This window comes from Chiroxiphia lanceolata, chromosome 3 (genome assembly GCF_009829145.1).
Source record: "Chiroxiphia lanceolata isolate bChiLan1 chromosome 3, bChiLan1.pri, whole genome shotgun sequence".
NCBI classification, from domain to species: domain Eukaryota; kingdom Metazoa; phylum Chordata; class Aves; order Passeriformes; family Pipridae; genus Chiroxiphia; species Chiroxiphia lanceolata.
The window spans coordinates 91,335,494-91,355,987 of record NC_045639.1 but is presented as its reverse complement, the minus strand read 5'-3'; the positions used below and the strand labels follow the sequence as shown (position 1 = coordinate 91,355,987).

The following is a 20,494-nucleotide window of genomic DNA, read 5'->3' as shown; positions in this document are numbered from 1 at the left end:
ACCTTTCATTCAAAATGTTAGCCCTATGCTCACAACTGTTTTTTCTACTCATCTCTTTTCTCTCACAACATTTTGCAACGGTTTTTTTGTTGGAACAAGTAAAATAGTTTTTTTAAATTGTTCTCTTTCTTTTGTTAGTAAGAACTGAAATGAGCTAAGTCAGAACATATCAGGCAAAAGTAAAGTCTTTGTTGTATGAATATTTGAGGTATCACATCTGGTTAGGACATCTATAGTAAACACTGTATGTGAATTTTCTTCTGTTAGTAATTCGGTGATCAATTCAGGAATTGCCAGTTTATGGTTCACTGGGTTTAAAAGTTGGTGACCATATCTAATGTACAGAATTTTAGTCCAAGAAAATGCAGCACTGAAAAACATGAAGGCAGTTTAGATTGCTTTTTGAATGTTTTCAAAGCCTTATATTGCTATGTCACATTAATATCAAGGTTGACCATGAACGTTTAGTAAACAAACAGTGTGAAGTAAAAATGCATTCCTTTAACAAATTAGAAAATTAGTATACTGGCATCTTCTTAATTTTGAGTATAACTGGAGCCTGTGGAATTTTTTAATGTGCAATGAAAATTGTGATACTCTTATGTGAACATTTTCATTAGAACTCTTTAATACAACTGCAACTGGAGATATCTGTATTTCAGTTGATGCATAGTGTTCTTACTGAAAGCTGATAACATTTATGTAGGATTTAAAAACAATTATTGTTTCTGTAGAAGTCTAGCTAAGTACACAGGTTATCTGCATCTATTTAAAATACTTGTGAGAAGCTTTGTGTAATTCTGGAATTTGCCTGTTGTGTAAGTAGCTGAGAAGCCTGAAAAACAGTAGGAACTGTGATGAGTAGGCTTCCTGACTTTTCAATCTGAGCAGAAATCTGCAACTTTTTCTTATGAAAACACATGCACTATATTACATATGAACACCCCCCCATCTTACATATTATTAATCTAACCCAGATTACTTTATTAAAGCCAATAACTGTTTTATAGTAAATACAGATACTTCATATATACATATATATATACACACACTATATAAAACTTCTTTATATTATGCTTTGTAGTCATGGCTTAGAAATTTGAACTCTCGTGAGCTAGGAAAATTATCTTCTACAGAACTGCTGTGTTTTAAGTTATTACAGTATTTCAGGTTTGCATTAATTTTTTGTTTTAATGCATAACCTTTGTTTATTTAAGTTGACCATATTTTCTGACTAAAGAATAAAAGAAGATTAGTGTTCTATTGCAGAGCTTTTGATTGAAGTTAGGGGTTTTTGATCACTAGTTTAATGTGAGAAACTGTGTTTAATAAACTGTTTCAACTATTTTTAGCCAGCACAGTGCACTGCTAAGAGATGCTAGGAATATTATTGATTGAAGTCTTTTGGAAATGAAGGGCAAAATTCCGTCATATTTTACAGAGGTCAATCTAACCTTACCTTGTTACAGCAGAGGCATAACTGAAGTGTGATACTTGGTAGCTGGATACTTAGTGTAGTTTTCAGTGGAACAAAACTATAAACATCAATTACACTTCAGTGAAAGTAAGAATAGACTTTTAAATAAAGCACTATATGAAGGAATCTTTTTCAAATCTGAAGATGGTAATGGTTGCTGTTCTGCAGCATACAAATTTGGAGGATAATCTTTAATGATTTTCTTCAGCCATATCTGGACTGAAGAGGCACATTTAAACAGAAGTTATGACACAGTAGCACAATTCCAGTATTGTTTGTGAAAAGTGGTTGTCGAAATAGTGTTTGACCTAGACCTAAGTTCTGCAAGTACAGCTGGTTTAGCTGTACTTGGTAGGACATGGATGCTGGGAGTGTCTGCTGCAGAGGAGAAATCAGTCAAGAGAAATGTGCTTCACTTCAAGCACTTTGGTAGTATAGAGGTCTTGACGACTTTGCACAGAAGTTGTGCATCATGGTCAAACTTAATTAAGAAGTAATAGAGCATTAAACATCATCACTGGGTGGTTATTTAATTTGTCTTTTAATGAATGTGTTTGATAACATTACCACTTCAGTAAGCATTACTTATGTTTTCTTTGAGAGTATGTTTTAGTGGGTTTGCAGCATCCGACTTTTTACACTTCGTTTTCAGCACTTTCTAATGGGCAATCCTTTTTTTATTTGAATTTGAGAATTAAACATCTTAACAGTATGATAATCCAAATTAGGCTTGAATGCTGTTTCTAAAGAAGGGGTTTGTATCTTCACGGGTTCATAAAATTAGGTTAAATACTTGTATCTTCTGTGGGGTAGTTTGACTTTGGCCAATACTTCTGTCTTTGATGTTCTGTTGTAAGCTTCTGAGGGACAAAATACCCTGATTATAGAGAGTGGAAAGATGGTCTTTCAAACATGTAGTTTTGAGGAATCTTTCTTACAGCTTTCATTAGTGGTTCAATTCTTCAAAGTTAAGCAGTGTGGTTTTCTTGTATGGGTAGGTTTGCAGTTATAATAATATAATAATATTGGTTATTAGTACTTGATGCATGTTTTGCCTCCTGGAGCTTGTTTGGTGCTACTCAAGCAGTCACATGCACAGGTTTTTGGAAGGAGTTATGCCTACACAGGAGTGATCTTATGATGAAGGCCTGCCCTGTCTTTTCCAAGGTGCTCTGAAGCTGTAGACTTTATGGGACTGTGCTTGTGCTAAAGTTGCTCTTCCTAGGTCTTGAAAGCCTTGAATAATTTGGGTGGTTACCTAGTCTTGTTACATTGCTCACTACGTTGGAGACTTGTGTCACCATCCTGCATGTTACAGAGTGATTCTAGTCGGGGTTGCAAAGGAGAAATAGAATGAGAGTAAATTGATGTGTTGACACAGCTTTGAGAGAACAGTAAATAATTCATAGGACTGACCTTTTAAAAAAGTTTTGTGTTGATACTGGCAGAAATTCAGTTCAGTCAGTTAGGCTTTAATCACTTTCTAGTCAAGCCCATGAAGCACTGAGCTGTTTTGGTTTATCCTTTAAAAATAAGTTTGACATCTTGACTGTGGCTATTCCTTGAGGCTCAATAACAGGGGGAGTTAATATTAGTTAAGCTTTCTTGGCAATTGCAAGTGCAACTGAAGAAGTTAATGTTATGTGTAAAATCAATACTGGGAAGACCTTTCTGTATTCTCTGACCCATTTGATAGTAAATAATTTCCCTGTGCCATTAATGATGATTAAACTAGAGGAAGGCTTAAACATTTTCTGTAACAGCATGTAAGCTGTAATGTTAGCTCTACAATTGTTTTATAACTTAACGCAATTTAAATTCATCAAAGTTTGCTTTGTGTTTTATTCATGAGAGTTGGTTTCACTGTATTTATGCTAATACACAAAAATTTGGATCTCATATTTGAGGAAAGTAGGGTTTTTGCTGGTTTTTTTTTGTTTTGTTTTGGTTTTTTGTTTGTTTGGTTTTGGTTTTGGTTTTTTGTTTGTGTTTTTTGTTTTGTTTTGGTTTTTGTGTTTTGAGGTTTTTTTTTTAAATCAGAAGATTCACCTCAGTGTTATGGCTCAGACCAGCAGACCCACATCAGAGCTGTGTTGTACTCAATACTGTACGAATTGGGATTGCTCCAGAGAAATCTGAAGTGGGACAAAAGGGGGAGAGGATGGAAGGAGCTGACAAATCATCATCTGCAACTGGCCTTTATCAACAGTCTTCTCAAATAATTGAGAAAATGACTTAATATTACATTGGCAGTTGTCTGACATGTTTGAAATGGAGTTGGTGTTGGACAGCAGTTTGCCTCCACAGTTCCTACCCTGTCTGGAAAACCACAAGGGGGTGTAGGGGTGGGCAGCACCTCCCACCTGCCCCAAGTGTTGCAGCATTTGGTGTGAGCTTCCCTGTGCTGTTTGATCCCCTGAAATAATGTCATTTCTGAAGATGCGTTTAGGATTTTTTTAAACTGCATTTCTCATAGTACCATTTAGTACTTAGTGTCTGATACAAATCCTCCTCCTGTGTGATTGGTCAGAAAATCTTTTACATAGAGGTTATGATTGTAGGTTGAGCCTATAAAATGCTCCTTTTATTATTAAAATAACACTAGTAGTTTTAAACCTGTGTACTGGGTGCCAGTGGCCTGGCAACAGGGGCTGCAGTGTGGTAGCTCTGTGAGGAGAGGACAGGGATGCCCTGTGCTGGAAACACAGTTCCAGCTGGCTCTGACCCACCCACCACAGGGCACAGCTGAGCCCACAGCCAAGGGGGGGTACCTTGGGGACAGTGTGTGTAAGAAGAAAGGGCAAAACACCTGACAGAGGAGGCAACCAAAAGGAGTTGACATGACTCTCCATGACACTGGAGCAGGTCTCCATGCCATCCAGGAGGAACCCACACTGGAGCAGGTGGAGAGTTCTTGTCGGGAACCCATGCTTAAGGATTTTTGTTTTCCTGAAGGACTGCATCCCATGGGAGAAAGCCCATGCCAGAGCAGGGGAAATATGTGAGCAGGCAGGAGCTGTGGAGAGGAGCTGTTCCAGACCGACCACAGCTGCCCCTGCCATCCCGTCCGCCCCCTGCACTGCCCTGGGTGGAAGGTGTGGGAGTCTGGGGTGAAAGAATACAGTTTGGCTTAAGAGAGAGGGGAGCAAAGGTGTTGGCTTAATGTTTGTCTCTGCTCGTCACTACCTGAATCTGTTTTAACTGACAGTAAATTACATTAATTTTCCTCAAGCTGAGTCTGTTTTCTTGCAGAGGTAATTGATAAGCCATCTCCCTGACTGTATCAGTAGCTGGGTGGGAGCTTGACCCTTAGGTTGTGGTAGGTTAACTATGACTATTCTTCTAATTTTTAGTCACAAGGCTTGTTGTAGATCTGTTGAGGTTGGACGCTGGAGGGCAGTAAGTTCAGCACTCTGGTTCCAGCTCACAGAGTCGTGTTAGCTTCTGTGTTTCCTGGGCTCCTTCTCTGAAACAGCTCTCGGATAAATTCAAGAGGTGGGGATCCCAGATACTGAAAAACCTGACTCTGACTGGGATGCCTCTATCAGTATTTGCATCAACTAAATTGAATCATCATGTCATTTTACCGTAATGAACATTACAGTTCAGGAAATGTAATTATTCATGATAGCATAACTGAACTTTCCATTCATAGTCTAATGATGGTTTTTCAGTAGATTTATCATACTTGTATTTAAATCCTGCCTGTTTTTTCACCATCTTGAGCCTAGAAATTGAAGTAATAACTTGGCTGGTCTTTGAATTATTGAATTATTATTACTGCAAAAAGGTTGCTTTTGTGAAAACACTTTGTCAGAACATCATATAGGAACTAACAATCTTCAAATTAAAATATAAACTGGAAATAGCATAAACTGGTACTTTAAGAAATTGATTCCAGTGTTATTACATACAATCTTGGTGGAATGTGTTTTTCCCTAATTTAATTTCAGCTCTTTTTACCTTGAAATATGATCTTGTGTAATCTGATAAAATGTCTACGAATCAAGTGGTTGGGTTTGGAGGATGTGGTGCAGAAAGAAAACCTCATGGTGTTTTCTAATTTTTGTATATTTTTTTATTGGTTGCTTTCCTGATTTGGCATGTATCTTTTAAATAATTAGAAATATTTGCTCAAGGAAGTTGCTTTACTAATATTTGTAATGATTTGTCTTTTAAAATTAAATATTGGTCAAATATGCTATTTCAGTTGATTTATGCTATATTCAAAGAACCTTTAATTTGGGAGACGCATCAGTATAGGACCATCTGCAAAACATTTTTGTCCTGAAACACCTATGCTTTCATGCAGCGAAGCAGAAGGCTTTGTGTAGTGGCATTAATGTTGAGAAAGTATGATTGATGATGGTCTTGTCACTTGAAATTCATTTCAGGTGTTATGTTCCCAGTGTTAACTTAAAGTAATTCGCTGTAATGTAAATGGATGATTTTTATAATATGCAAATACACGGTTAGTAATGTAGTAACTTTGGCAGCGTAAGATAAAACGTGATTACAGTGACTTTGTCCTCTGAATCTCTCAGGTGAAAGTTTGCAGTGAAAGTTTTGGAGAGAAGCAGCAGTCCTTTTCTGAGATATTGTAAGGTCATTGTCTAGGGCACAAGTCGACTGAATAAAATGGTAATACTTTTGAGTGGGAGAAGTGATATTAAGGGCAATGACTTGAAGAGTGTGTGTGGCAGAGAAAACTGAAGCCTGCACGTGGCATTGTTACCTGCAAGACAAAGGAACTCGCTGTACTTTTCTTTGTAGGCTTTTTTATTTTTTTGCCATGGCCCTTTAATTGTCCCATTGCTGGCTGTTTTCTGAAATACATCCTTAATTGAAGTACATGTATTCCTTCTAGAGACCACATAGATTGACAATGTAAAGTAATTGTAAATAATATTAGGAGGTTAAATGAAATTTAACTGTATTCAGTATTTTGTCTTTCTGTTTCTTGACTTGGCTTTTTCCATCTACTACAGAGCATAAGATTTTGTTGAGTACTACATTTGCATCATAAACAGTTGCTGTGGTCTTTGCATACTCCTGTCTGGTTTGATTTGTATGGAAATGCTTTGATCTTCAAATCCATGTAGGTATTTCACAATAGTCAAGCTAAAAAAGTAGGATTTGCAGTATTTGAAGCATGCTAAAGGCTTGCTTAACTGTTAAGATGTCCCCCAAATTTGAGAAAAAACACTGGAATAGAATATATTAGTTGCAAGTACAATTTGATTTCTATGTTGTGTGGCAGATGTGATAACCTGGAAACTCGTCTCAGTTAATTTGGTGCCTGTTTAATGTAATTTATTAATATACTGGTAACAGTAATTGGGGAATGATGCACTACAGTCAGCGAGAAAGAACTGTAATGGCATATGCTGTTGGTAAGTAAACAGAAGTCCACGTCTCAGGATGACACTGTTACAAATTTGCATTTTCTCCTGATTGTTTTCTTATGGGCTTCTGTGACCCACAGCTAATTGTATGTGATAGCTGTAGCAGTATCTGTCTGGAGTTGATTTCATCACCCGTGTTCTGGCTTAGCAAGTTTATGGAGCAAGCAAAAAGAAATGGGTTGAATCACTAGAAATTGTGATGACTAGCTTTTCAATTACATTATTTTTTTCTCATACATTTTTTAATGAAATATGGAGAGTGGCTATTTTCCTGAGTAAACTGTTACGATATCCTAAGCCAAGGAATGTACTTTGCATGTGGAACATTAACGGGTTTTTGCCATCCCTATTAATGATGAAGATCAGCTGACCTTTGGGGAAGGACTAAATCTTAAATCCTGTTTTCAATCAGAAGGAAAAATGGGAAACGATTGTCAGTACCTCAAAATCAGACATGAAATAAATTGAACACCTCATAGTCACATCAGATGATAGACTGATAGAATCTTAACATATAGAGTCTTTTTAGAGGTTGGAGCACTTCTTTAAGCAGCAAGTGTAAGAGTAAATTATGCACAAGTTTCATCTCAAATGCCTTTGCCAAGAAGTGTTTAAAAGAAATTCGACTGTAAGACTAACTAAAAACCCCCACTAATTTTACTGATTACACAACTCGTGTTTTGAACTCTTTTCAGAAAAACTGTAGCAATATGCTTTTGAACTTACTGAATATTTATTTTCAAACTTTTAAATATAGATGAACTGAGTATTTCTAGAAATGCTAGTCACTGTCACTGTTGCTACAGCTGATTTCTGGGTGGTCTCATTGTATAACTTTCCCTTTTACTACGGTTTCCTAAAGAAAATTTCATGTCTTAATGTAATTTTTCTGCAGTTAATTGCTAATTTGCATATTTATAGCAGAGAGGAAGTGGACCCTTTTTGTGGTTCTTGTAAATGAAGATTATTTGTCAGCATATTTTTTCCTGGAAATAGGAAAGCAGGATATGTTTCAGAGGCACTATAGTTGAGCAGAATTTTTAGAACAAAGTCAAACCCTGTTGTCTTCTGGACAGTCTGTGCAGGCTGTCGCTGAAATCTCTGGAGTCTGTCTTCCTGAAATATTAGAAACATGATTTAACTAGGCTGAAAATATGAACTGGAATAGTTAAACTTGGCTCTAGTAGGATTGGGCCTGTTGGTGTACCCTGCCTGGCCCCCTCCCTTTCCAACTGTGACTTCATTTTGCATCTTTGGCTTGTAGAGAAGCAGATCATTATTTGAACAATGGCTTGTCTCCAGGAAAGCATGAAATGCCTCTGCATTGCCTGTACTCTGTTGCCAGGCTCCTATTGGATCATCACTTTATTCCTAGTGGCCAGCAACTTCCCTGCCTCAGGAGGGTACTGCTTGTATCCCTGAATATCTTGACTGCAGGGATACATTTTAAAGTTGGGTAATCAGTGTCTTATGCTCAGCTGATTCTGGTTGGTCGGTTGATTTGGCATTTCTTTTGATTGAATTTCCTGCTGAATTATCTCAGGTTACTTTATAGTTCATTCCTGATTTTTTTTTTTTCTCTAAATTCCTGAATTTGTGACCTGCAGGGTCATACTGACCTACTGATACAAACTACTTTTTACTGTGTAACAAGATATTTCCAGTTATTTTTCCATTCCTTTTTCCATTCCTTTTTAAGGATGTAGCCTTGTATTTCCATGAGAGGTGTACTGTATTGTATCTGCATATCCAGTTATCTCGTGATCTGTTCAGCTTGAAGAAAGGTACAAGTCAAAAGCTTGGTGTTCAAACATTACTGAGTTAGCTCAGGAGAGAGGGATCAGTGTTCCACCTTTACAGGTCTACCTTAATCTGTCAGTCTTTCAAGCCTGTCTGGATTTACAAGCACTGGAGTCCTGAAAGATAACAGTAGCTTTGTGTGAAGCACTTTGACATTGGTGTGGCCTGAAATTTCTTTGTCTGAGATGGTGTTCTTTCCTCTTGAGGTGGGTAAGTAGGAGGTGGTCTAGTAGCAATAAACTGTATTAGATTAGGCATGTCTCTATGGCCTTACCTGGGCTGCTTTTTGTTACTCCTTGGATCTTCTGTTACTGTGAAACAGAGAACCAGGAGTGGTTTTCCATAGAATCTGTGTGGGTTATGTATGTTTGGTTGCATGTCAAGTGTAAGTATGTATGTAAACTATTTTTATCATCTCATTTGATGATGCCTCATCTGTCTGAGGGAGGAGGCACAAAAATACTGTAATTTTGCTACAAAATATCTATTTTTGTAGTAAAAATGGATTTTGGAAGATCATGATATATTAATTCAACATCTGTGGGTCGCAGGGAACTGTCCAGCTATAAGTGAAATTTTGTAAAATCATGCATATGCTCTGCAGACTTTTGAAAGGACACTAAGTTAGCTGTTCAGTGACTGAGTTGTAGAAAGGCAGAAAGCAAGGTGAAGTATCAAGGAAAAACAGACCAATGAAGATACTAAGTTTCAATTTACATGTAGCTTGTGAAAGATTTTTTTTCTGTATTTATGTAAACAAATTCTTTTCATGTGAATACTAGTATTTTTCTGTTTGTAAAGATTGATGTTTAATTTAAATAATCTGTAGTCTTGAACAAATATCAGAAAGCAAAGGTCTTTCTATTACTATTTGTCACAAGCAAAATGACATGGTTTATTAATGGTTTATAGAGGTACATATGAAAGAAATGGATTAAATTTGGATGTAGTGCTTAGAGCTTCTTAAGTAATAGAAAAACCCATGAGTTTTCCCTGTTATTTTCCTAGTTATGCTGCCCAAGTGAGGTGAAGGCTGTTTTGTTACCAACTTTCTTAATCCCAAACATTATTTATGTTTCTTTTTACTCCATCCTTGTGATTTATAGATAGTAAAAATAAATTTAAAAAAAAGTGGAAATCCCAACACACCACTCCCCCGCCCCCTCTCCTTAAAAAACTAAAGTGTGAATCAGGAGAATCTTCCTTGGGGAACATGAAAATGTTGCATTACTTTTTTGGAAAGTAGGTAGAATACTACCAGTTGTCACAGTGAATGCATAAAACTGTTAATCGCTTCTTACTCCAGATGACAGGCTTTTAAAGGAATTTTTGGAAGAGTTTAGTCGCAGGCACTAATTGTAGAATGCTAGGCATGTAACAGCCCTTGGTGAAAGGAAGCAAATACCTGTTTCTCAATAAAAGCTGATGATCATATTGCATGAACAAATAAGTAAAAGAAATGTAACAGGAGGATGTAGGCTAAAGAATAAGAGCTATGAATTAATTTAAGATATATTTAAATTCAAAATGAGTCTCTTATCTGTCACGCACAAGAGCATTTTGTCTTGTTAGATATTTTAATAAGTGGGATTTCAAAGACAGATTACAACATGCTCCTAAACTTTACTGAAATTCTTTCTCTCGATTGTTTCTACTGAACAAATGAAAATCTTGGGGTTAATCTGCTTTTAAATTTGGGATGTTCTTAGATGTTCCTGTATAGGAAACAAGGGTCATTGGAGAGGAGACATACTGATGCTTGTAGTTACTTTCTCTTTCCTCCTTCTGAGTATTTATCACTCGTGGTACAACTAGTCAATTTTAGAGTAACCAGTTTTAAATAGTGAGTCCAGTTGGACTTTTCGATCTGAAACTAGTTCAGGAGGAATAAAGAGATGAGTGTTGTGGATCATCTGATGATGTGCATTTGCTCAAATTTAGTCTGGGGAATAACATGTGATTTTCATTATTAATACTTTCCGATTTTTAGTGGAAAACTATTAGATGCTTCTATTCATCTTGTAAATTTTTCTTATGCTGTAGGATAATGCTGTTAGAGCCTGCCATGACAACAGAGAGATGATTGAAGTAATAATTAGAGAGGCAGGAATAAAAAATTCTTCCAAGCTGCACACTTTTGAAACCAGCACTGTGTTTATATCTGTAACTTTGGGAATTTATAATGATTCCAAGATAGTGAGTAATCCATGTGAAGTCCACAGCCTAGTACCTGGCTCTTTAAAGAGTTGGATTTTGTCATGAGCAGATGTGGGATACTTGAATTCAGTTGTTGCAAGGAAGAATACATCATAAAGAGTGTGAGCATAAACTGTGCTCTACTGCTGGGGGGTTAAGAAGTAGCTGTGGAGTAGTGGAGAATGAAAGCTCCTGACCTGGCCTGCATAGGATGCTCTGCCAGCATTCCTGGCAAATCTGTGCAGAAGCTGTATGGGGGTCATTGTAAGCACTTCTTTCATGTGGAAGCCTTTGCTGTTCCCCAGTCATGAATGTCATTATGAGCAGGAGAGGGATATGAGATATTTGCAAAAAAGAAATCCATTTTCTTTTCTTTTTCATAACCTCCTTTGCCTGTGTGACAGTGACTGGAAGCCGAAGAGAACCTCTAGGGAATAGAATGGCAGAAGCTTTTGTTTATATGTGTGTTATTGTTATTTCTTTTATTTTTTAATTTAATTTTTATTTTAAAGACATGGTTCACCATAGAAATTTGTATAGCAGATGGTAACATAGTCTCATCTGACAAGTGATTACTCCGAGCTCAGGATTAGTTCTTCAACTTTTCTCCTTACATTTTTTTCTGAATCTCACTACTGAAATCTAAGTCATAATCACCAAGAATTTCCCTGGCATAGCGAAAGCAACCACAATGAGATTGTGTATCTGAGTGCAATGTTCACTTGTATTTATGTGGTGCTGTTGTTTAAACTTTTAGTATACACACTGCAGTCTGGATCTAGTGTAGTTCGCATCTAAGCAAACAGTAAGATCAGCATGCACCAGCAAAGTGCCCTGGCAGCATTCTTGGGCTGTATCGACAGACTATGGTAGGTAGGTGGAAGTGAGGAATTCTACCTTTAATTGACTTGTGTCATTAGACCACATCTAGAGTATTAGGTCTAGTTTGGGGATTCCTAGTACAAAAAAGATTTTGATAAACATCTATTAGGGCAAGTCCGGTAGAATTCTACCCTCTGCATTTCCTGTCTTTACTGCCAAAATTGAACCTACTGTTTACCAGATCGTCAGGTCTTTTCCAGGAGATCTGCTCTCCAGTGAGTTGGCCACCATCTTGTACCAATGCAGGGACTTATTTTGTCATAGTACAGGACTTTTCAGTTGTGCTTGGTGAAGATGGAAAACATGTTCATGATTTCAGCTCTCTCAGCACCCTCAGGTATATCCTGTCAGGTTCTACGGACTTGCATGAGAGATTTCTTGGTAGATTCCTTATTCAGTCCTTTTTGACTACTTGGTAGTTCTTTGCTTCCTTGAATAATCTTTATAAGGCATAAATGTCTGGAAATTTGTTGGTAAAGATGAGCAGAAAATGTAGAGGTTAGAATCGCTCTTAAACTTGTGTTTGTCTTTAATTTATAGCAGTACTCTTAGAAGCTAGAGTACTTAAGATCTAATTTATTTCTCTTTACTTTCTGAAATTTGAAAAGTCAATATGTAACATTCCTTTTTTTTGTTTTTTTGTTTACTGTGTCCTGTCACTTGGCAAACCCTAATTAATTATACACTTTTAGTATTACTTTGAAGTGGTACAGCAATTATACTTCATTAACTGCATAATGGGACTGAAAAGTTTTCTATATTTGCATGATTAAAAAGGCAAAGTGTGGAAACTTCAAAATACTTTTGGGTAATTCTGTCAATTTTCAAGTTAGACTTTAATTTTTTTCCCCCCTCTGAAGTTTTTATTCAGCTCTTTAAGGTGAGGTCTGTGAAAGCATTCTTTTCTGTGTTGGGCTTGAATTCAAGTAAACTTTCACTGTCAGAGAAGCAAACTCGGACAAAATACCAAAAATCAAATGCTATGTAAGAGATTTCTCTCCAGGTTACTGCAGCTCCACATCTCATGTCACGCAGTCAAGTTGGACATTTTGCCTCCTGAGTGGATTTTGGAGCAGCTTTATCAATTCCGTGTTTTGTAAGCTGACTCTCTCTGTTAGCTACAGAGGCCGGTTTAGTTCTGGTTAGCACACTGGTCATGCGGTGAGGTTTGGGAGAAAATTCTGGCTTGCCGTGGCATCTAGTCTGGTTTATGCTCAAGCCCCATAAACCGCTTTTTCCTTGCGGTTCGAGGTGCGCGCGGGCCGTGTGCGCGTCCGGGCGCTGAATTCCTGGGCCGAGGTTATCGCTGCCCCTCCCGGCCGCGGCCAGCGGAGGGCGCCGCAGGAGCGCCGAACGCGGGAGCAGCCCTGGGCTATGGGTAGCCATGGGCGTCTGCGGGAGGAGACGGGACACGGGGTCGAGCTCTTAATTCTGAACAAACACGTGTTGTGTTTGGACTAATTTAGAATGCATATAAATGATTTTATTCCCTTGGTAATGCACCAAAAGCAAATAAGTGTTTCACTAAATGTCATTAATTTTCACTTCTGTAATTAGTGTACCTGTGTCTGTCAATATGAACTAGTAAGCAAAAGTTGAGAAATAATCAACATTTAAAAATTTTGATGATGTCTTAACAGTATGGTCATGAATCTGCTTGCATGCCATTCACAGTTACTAGGCTTCTATGTGTTTTTGATGTGTAGCTCTTTCTTATTTTCATCTGGTGCATGGAAAGTTTTTAGTGTTTGAGGTAATATTATGTTTTGTCCGTGATATTATGACTATACAGGTTAAACTTTCAGTCATTAGACTTCATAAGGTTTAGCATCAACTAGACCAAGTATTTGACCATAAATGAACAATTATGTTTTTCTCATTAATTATTGTTGAGACTGCTTAGCATTGATTTCTATGGTCAATTCTTCTTCTTATTTTCTCTCTTATTTTCTTCCTGATGTCATTGTATTCTTATTAAATGGGCACTTGTTTCTTTTTTTAATAATATGTGTTAAAAGCTTTGTATCATCTTTAGAAGATGAGTGATTCTTCTCTCAGAACATTTTTTTACCAACTACTGCTGATCCTGGAAGATAATGTTATTTGGACTTATCCATAAGCCAGAAAACTGTTACTAATTAACTAGTCACTCTTTTGTTTTGAAAACTCTGCTTCTGTTTTCCTGTCTTTTCAGCTTTCTAAGACTATTACTTGGGCATTTTCCTTCAGCATCCTTTCAGTTTCCCTCAGGTCTTCTGTAGCACGAAATACTGCAGATATATCATCATCAGTGGACAGCTGACTGTAAGAGTCAGCCTGTATTTAGAGCTTTGTTCTTGACCTTGATGTGGTTATATTCATCACACCTAACCTTATTCTGCGTAGCATTCTAGTTTATGATCTCTCCATTGTGTTTGATATTTTTCCTGAAAATGTTACATACTGGATCTTTGTAGATACATTTGGATATTTAGAGTGTTGTCCTGCATTCAATATTGTATGAAGAACACAGCCTGTTCTTGAAGCTCTGGAGTCACAGTGGTTCTGTTTCCAGTCCCAGATTTTTGTTCTTGTCAGCACTGCTATAAAATTGCATGCCAAGTTCCTTGTAGGAAAGACGTATTTCAGGTTTTAGCCAATATCACAAGGATACGTCTAAAACTTTTCAAGGACGTAACATCTTACAATCTTATTTCCCCCAGACTTGTGTTCTGTTTGAATTCTGTTCATTCTGTCATATCTTACATTGAGTTGTGTGTTCCCTGCCTGGCAAGAAATCCAATTCTGCAGCAAGCTTAAAAAACCTGAAAATGCGACTCTATTACAGTCTACAATGAAAGTAAATAGATGAATGAACCACGCTGCTTATTTTTGGTAGAGCCACGGCCTTAAAAAAAAAAGTTATGCTTAAGTGGTAACTGTACAGCTCACTACAGAGATAACAGAATTAGTGATGCGTGGCTCTATTACCTTCAGCTCCATATCTGCGTTATGCCATACTGCGACTGCTAACTCTGAAAAGTAGGGGAAAGTAGTAACAAAGGCAGTTTATGCTAACATAGTGATTTCATTCTTAGGATTCGTGGTGTCTCTAGTGAAGGCTGTGCTTGTCTAGAATGCGTGGAAGCAAGTACATTCTGAACATGATTCTACGTATTATGACTTTTCTGCATGTGAACTTGAATATATTGCAAGCATAGTTCAGATTTGCTTCAACTTCAGCTTGAGTCTACCTGATTTAAATGGCGATATAAATTCAGGTTGTCTCACATCAGGAACAGGCTGAAACCCTGTTACTGCTGATGTTCTAGCTGGTAAACCAATGAAGAAGCAGAGGCTTGAGTAACAGAATAAATCAGTTTGGAATGTGTTTAGCTGCTTCTACAGTTGTCTACTCTTGTGGCAAGAGAGAAAGCAATAAAATAGCCTTGAAAAATACTCGACACGTTTTCTGACATAATTTGTCTGTAAGCAGTGCTCCTATATAGCTTGGTTTTGCTCTTTTCCTCCTGTAACAAAGTTTCCTCCTGCCGTTTGCAACAGTCTTTCTCAAAGTAATAAAAGTAATCAGGTGTAGTAGTTCCTCAGAAGTGGAGAACCGACCTTATAAATCCCAGCCCTGTTAGCGATACCTTTGTGATAGAAGTTCTTTCCTGTATTTTCCAGTTAGTACTTGCATTTATAAGCCTTGTTTGTGAAGTTTCAGTCAGAATAGCAGTGTGCTGCATACACTTGTGTACTGCATTGAATTGAAAGCATAGTTTAATCAACTCTTATGATCCACTTAGGCTGCTTTAGACTAGAAGGTCTCACAGGTGACATCTGCTTAGAAAGAGGCATCTATTTCAAAAAAACCAGATATGTAAAGATACTTTGAGCACTTGAAAAGATTTTGTCGTGCCCCTTGCTGACCCAAGAAACTTTGTCTTTAATGAGGAAGGACAGTGTCATGCATGCTTATGTTAGTATTAGAAAGTTAGATTTTATTTGCCTGCAAGATGAACTGAAAGGTCTATGATGTACAAAGTGATTCTAAACCAACCCTAGAACTGCATTTTATGGGTTAAAATGAAGGTATTCTGTTTTGCAAGCTAGTCCTAATAAATTACTCTTTTTCTTACAAAATAATCACTATTTGTTGATGTATCAGTGCATTTAAATGCTTGCAATCACTAACTAAAAGAGTTATATGTATTTTAAATTTTAAAGAGTTATGTATATTTTTAATGTGTTCTATATATTTTAAATATCTCAATCTTGAATCAAAAGAATATGTAAATTTAGGAAAAGGAAACAGACCTGTCAGTGTGGTCACTGCATTTACTATACTATTATTTAAAGTTGGGGATATGTATCACTACTGTGGTAGATAGTAATTTTGGAGGAGGCATGTTCATTTAGTGTTTGAATAGTGAAGTTCTAATGTGTCACGCCTAAAAAAAGATTTGCCTCAGAAAGGAACAAGGTGAATGGTGAGACTGGTTTACATTTCTTTTTGCTTATTGTACCTTTTCAAGTTACCTATTGATCCTGAGTGCTTTTCTCAAAAAGGTGAGGATTTGCCCAGTCTTCATTACACCAACTAAGTCATTAAAAATTCTCATTAAACTTAAAGTTTATGGGATTTTGACAGAGATTCCTGTTTGTTTTCTGCGTAATAGGCTGTGATGTAAAGTTCTGCTTTTTGTTTTGAGTGGAGGGTTTTTGTTTGTTTGGTTAGTTGGTTTTGGTGGTGTGTTTCTTAAGTGTACTTGGTTAACCATTAGGAATCTAAAAAAATCATTGCATTTATATTGAAAACAGATGTGGCAATTGGCAGATTCTTGCTTCCGAGTATTTGGTGATATGTGAAAATGAAGCATGCTATTTTAAACGTTTTTGCTGCATTCAAAAAGACCCTGAGATGTTTTACCTGATCACTTACTAGGTTTTGAAATGTAAAATTTGAGTTAAACAATGATGTTTTATGAAGAATATTTTGGTTTTTATTTTAAATTTTATTATCTCTAGACTTTACTGTTTAGATTGCAAAACTTGTGTTCTATCACCTGTGTGTTTCTACCCAGAAGCCCTGATGGAATTCTATGACTTTCCTTGCATGTTGCTTTTGACCTCTCTGACCTCTTTGACCCTTGTTTGGTGCAAACTTGGCATGGCATACTATCCAGTTGTATTACTGTAGTGACATTATTCTTGGAAATTCTCAGTCTGTCAGGTGGTTACTTGACTGTTGAAAAGTGCTTTAGCAATTGCCAGCTCAAGAGCAAGGCAAATGCTCAAACAGTATCACTTTGTGCTATAAGTAAAGGGGGACTAGTTTGATGAAGGTTGTTATCCTTATCTTTATCTAAGTTTCAAACGGTCTCAGGCAAACTAAATTACTAGTAGCCTGTGTTCAGTCAGGTATACAGTCCGTGTACACATTGCTTTCTTCATTCTTTACAGATATGACACTCAGTGAAGAACAACTTAAGTGGCAGTAGAGGTCAGAGACAGACCTGAAGTGCCTCTTTGTAAAAATGAAAGGTATTAGGTCTTACATGGCAGAAAACTGCCTCTTACTAGATGGTACAAGAGAGCTGTCCATCTTTATACTACTTCACTGGTAGAAAGGTTTTTGTACTTTGTGTTTTTATATAGATTATTTCATCGAAGAATGTAGTAAAAGATAAATTAATTGGTAAAATAATAACAGAAGTACAATAAAGAAACCTGCATGACAGCTTACCATTAGTATGTCTTTTTGAGCACATAGTTAAAAGCATTTCAGTCTCTTAAATAAAACACCACACACTGATTTTGACTAACTCTCTACCCACCCTGCACCACTTAGTAGGGCTGGGTAAAGAAATTGGTAATACAGGAGTGAAGTTGAGCCTGGGAAGAAAAGGAGGGTCACGGCACAGTGGTGTTTTGATTTTTGTCTGTTTCTCACCATCCAACTATATTTTAATTCCCAATGCATTAACTTACTATTCCCCAGGTTGTCTCCTTTGCCCATAATGATAATTCGTTAGTGACTCATGAGCTTTTTGATCTATTTTCTCCCACCTTCCTGTTGAGGAGGGGGGATTATGTGAATGGTTGGGTGGGAGTCTGGCTCTTAGCCAAGGTCCACCCACCAAATGGTTCTATGACCAACTCGCACATACTGTGAACAAAAGAAGGTCACATCAAACAACTCATCTTCTCTTGTCAAGCTGTGACTGGTACCATGGACTCTGAACAGGGTTCAGGGCTTGCCTGGTGGCATGGCTTCCATGCATAGTGATTCCCTCTTGGGCTCAGCCTTTTGCAGTGTTGAACGTTCACGGATGTGTCACCTGCTCCTATTTAGGGCTATTACGTTTTACTTATTTATTGCTTTCTAATTTAGACATGATGTGGTTTAACCCCAACCAGCAGCCAAGCCCCACGCAGCTGCTCTTTACTCAACCACTGGGATCAGGAAGGGAATCGGAAGTGTAAAAGTTAGGAAACTTGTGGGTTGAGGCACAGACAGCTTAATAGGTAAAGCAGAAGCCACAAGCAAAGCAAAAAAAGACTTAATTTACCGCTTCCCATGTCCAGGCAGGTGTTCAGCCATCTCCAAGAGAGCAGGGCCCTATCACGTGTAACAGTTACTTGGGAAGACAAACATCATTACTCCAAACATTACCCCTTTCCTCTTTCTTCCCCCTACTTTATATACAGAGCACAATGTCATATGATACGGAATATCCCTTTGGTCAGTTTGGGTCAGCATGCATGCATGTCTTCCTTGCCAGCTTGGCAGTATGAAAAGCAGAAGAGGCCTTGGCTCTGTGTAAGCCCTGCTCAGCAGTACCAAAAACATCTCTAGATTATCAACCAACTGTCTGTTCCAGAGAAATGCAAAATTTAGCCCAAATACTAGCCATTGTGAAGAAAATTAACCCAGCCAAAACCAGCACGCACTTGGCGTAATCATTGATGATTTGACTTTCTCCATCTTTTTGACCTTCTCCATATTGAAAACCCACTTGCTCTTGGTACCTGAGGTGCTATCATTGGCTTTCTGGCCCAAATGTGTTGTAAGAATGTAAAGCTGTTCCAAGTTTGTCCATGCTTCTTGTTTTTGTCTTGCGTATACCTAAACAATTAGAACAAGGCAGATACAGTCTTTGGGGCAAGCTTACCTCTGTAACAATTATCTGTGCTTTCCTTGCTTTACCAGTGTATACTGGAATCATATAAAGAGTTAGAGCTGGACAAATGTAATCAAAGGCGTATTTTCTGAGTGATACTTCTGAGCAGGCTTGGACAATATAAGTGTTTCTCTCATTTATTAAAGGCATTAGGAACAGAAAGTTTGAAGTAAAGAAAAATAAAGATGCTGTATTGCTTGTGTTCTTCTTTTTTGGCTTAGTGAGTTGACCTTAAAGACCAGAGATAATATTTTAGACAAATAGTTTCTCATATAACTTCGCTATGTTGTGTATGGACTGTGATTGCTCTGGCATTTTATGAGAGCTGTTTTCTGTTTTTTCCTAATCTCTTCCTTTATCTCTTGTACATACATGAAAACAATTTGATTTTCCCAACCTCAGTAACCTTATTGTTCTTGTCCCAGTTAATTTTACTCCTGCTTGAGTATTCTGTACAGGCTTAGTCTTGGTAATGTGACAAGTTGGTATGGAAAGAAACTAGTTTTCTTATGCAAAATGGATAGTGGTGTTTCACATGATTTTTGGTGACTATTAGAGAAAATGTTGTAAAAGGCGAAATTAAAGAACTATGTTTTTATGGTCATAGGGATGATGGGATATGTTGAATGTAGGAGGTGTGCTTTGTAGGACTTTTCAATATTGTGTTTCAGGAAATAAGAAAGTGTTTAATGGATATGTAAAAAAAATGTAATTCAATTCATCTGGTCACAATTTCGTCAGGTTGCTGGAACCATTTTGTGTCCAAGTGTTAATGCCAAACCAATCTGCAAAACAATTATTAAGTTGACTCTCACTGACATGTGATTTTTTTATTATTATTTACTGTTTCTGTGTTGATAAACTACACAGAACAGGACTGACACATATTTAGATCTAGTCACTTCTAACTTTTAATTCTATATAGACTTTATTTTTGGTACTATATTGAATATACTATATTTAACAATGGCTTTGCTGAACTATGTAGAAAGTAGCTTTTTCATGTACTTTATGCACTCTTCTTCTACACAAGTTATTTTCTGTCATGACAGCATGCTGCAAGTAGTTGTGAGCAACTTAGATCCTTTAGGGCTTTATAATTACTCAGCAGCCATGGTGAAACAGATTTGATGCTAGCAGCAAGAGTTCCTTGGCTAATATAAATACTTGAACTAGTGATTACAGCCTCTGATCCTCTGCCAGTAGTAATTACATCCTCTATTCTTCTGCCCCAAGGGTGCTGAACTGCTGTAACTCAGGAGGAACCAAACTTCTGCTGTCTGTTGCCGTCAGACACTTGGCCAATACCATCGTATATTATTATGGCTCCCAAAGGATCAAGGGCTTGAAGAATGTTAGAAAAATACAAGAATACAAAGGATATTTACTCAGATGTTTTGCCTAACAATATGTTGGTCTTGCTTTAGAAAATAGATACCAGATTTGTTCAGGGAGTAATGCTTGTAGAGTACATTCTTCATAAAATCTCTTTTTTAGTGCCTCCTTTGTTTGAGGACATTACTGTAAAGCAGCTTATCTTCTGAAATGCAGTGGTAATACCTGATTAG

General features: G+C 37.3%; 1 protein-coding gene across 1 annotated transcript in view; it reads left to right on the top strand.

Moving 5' to 3' along the window:
- The window catches only part of PRIM2 (DNA primase subunit 2), a 102,166-nt gene that overhangs the window by 22,184 nt on the left and 59,488 nt on the right, over nt 1–20,494 (top strand). The window lies entirely within an intron of this gene.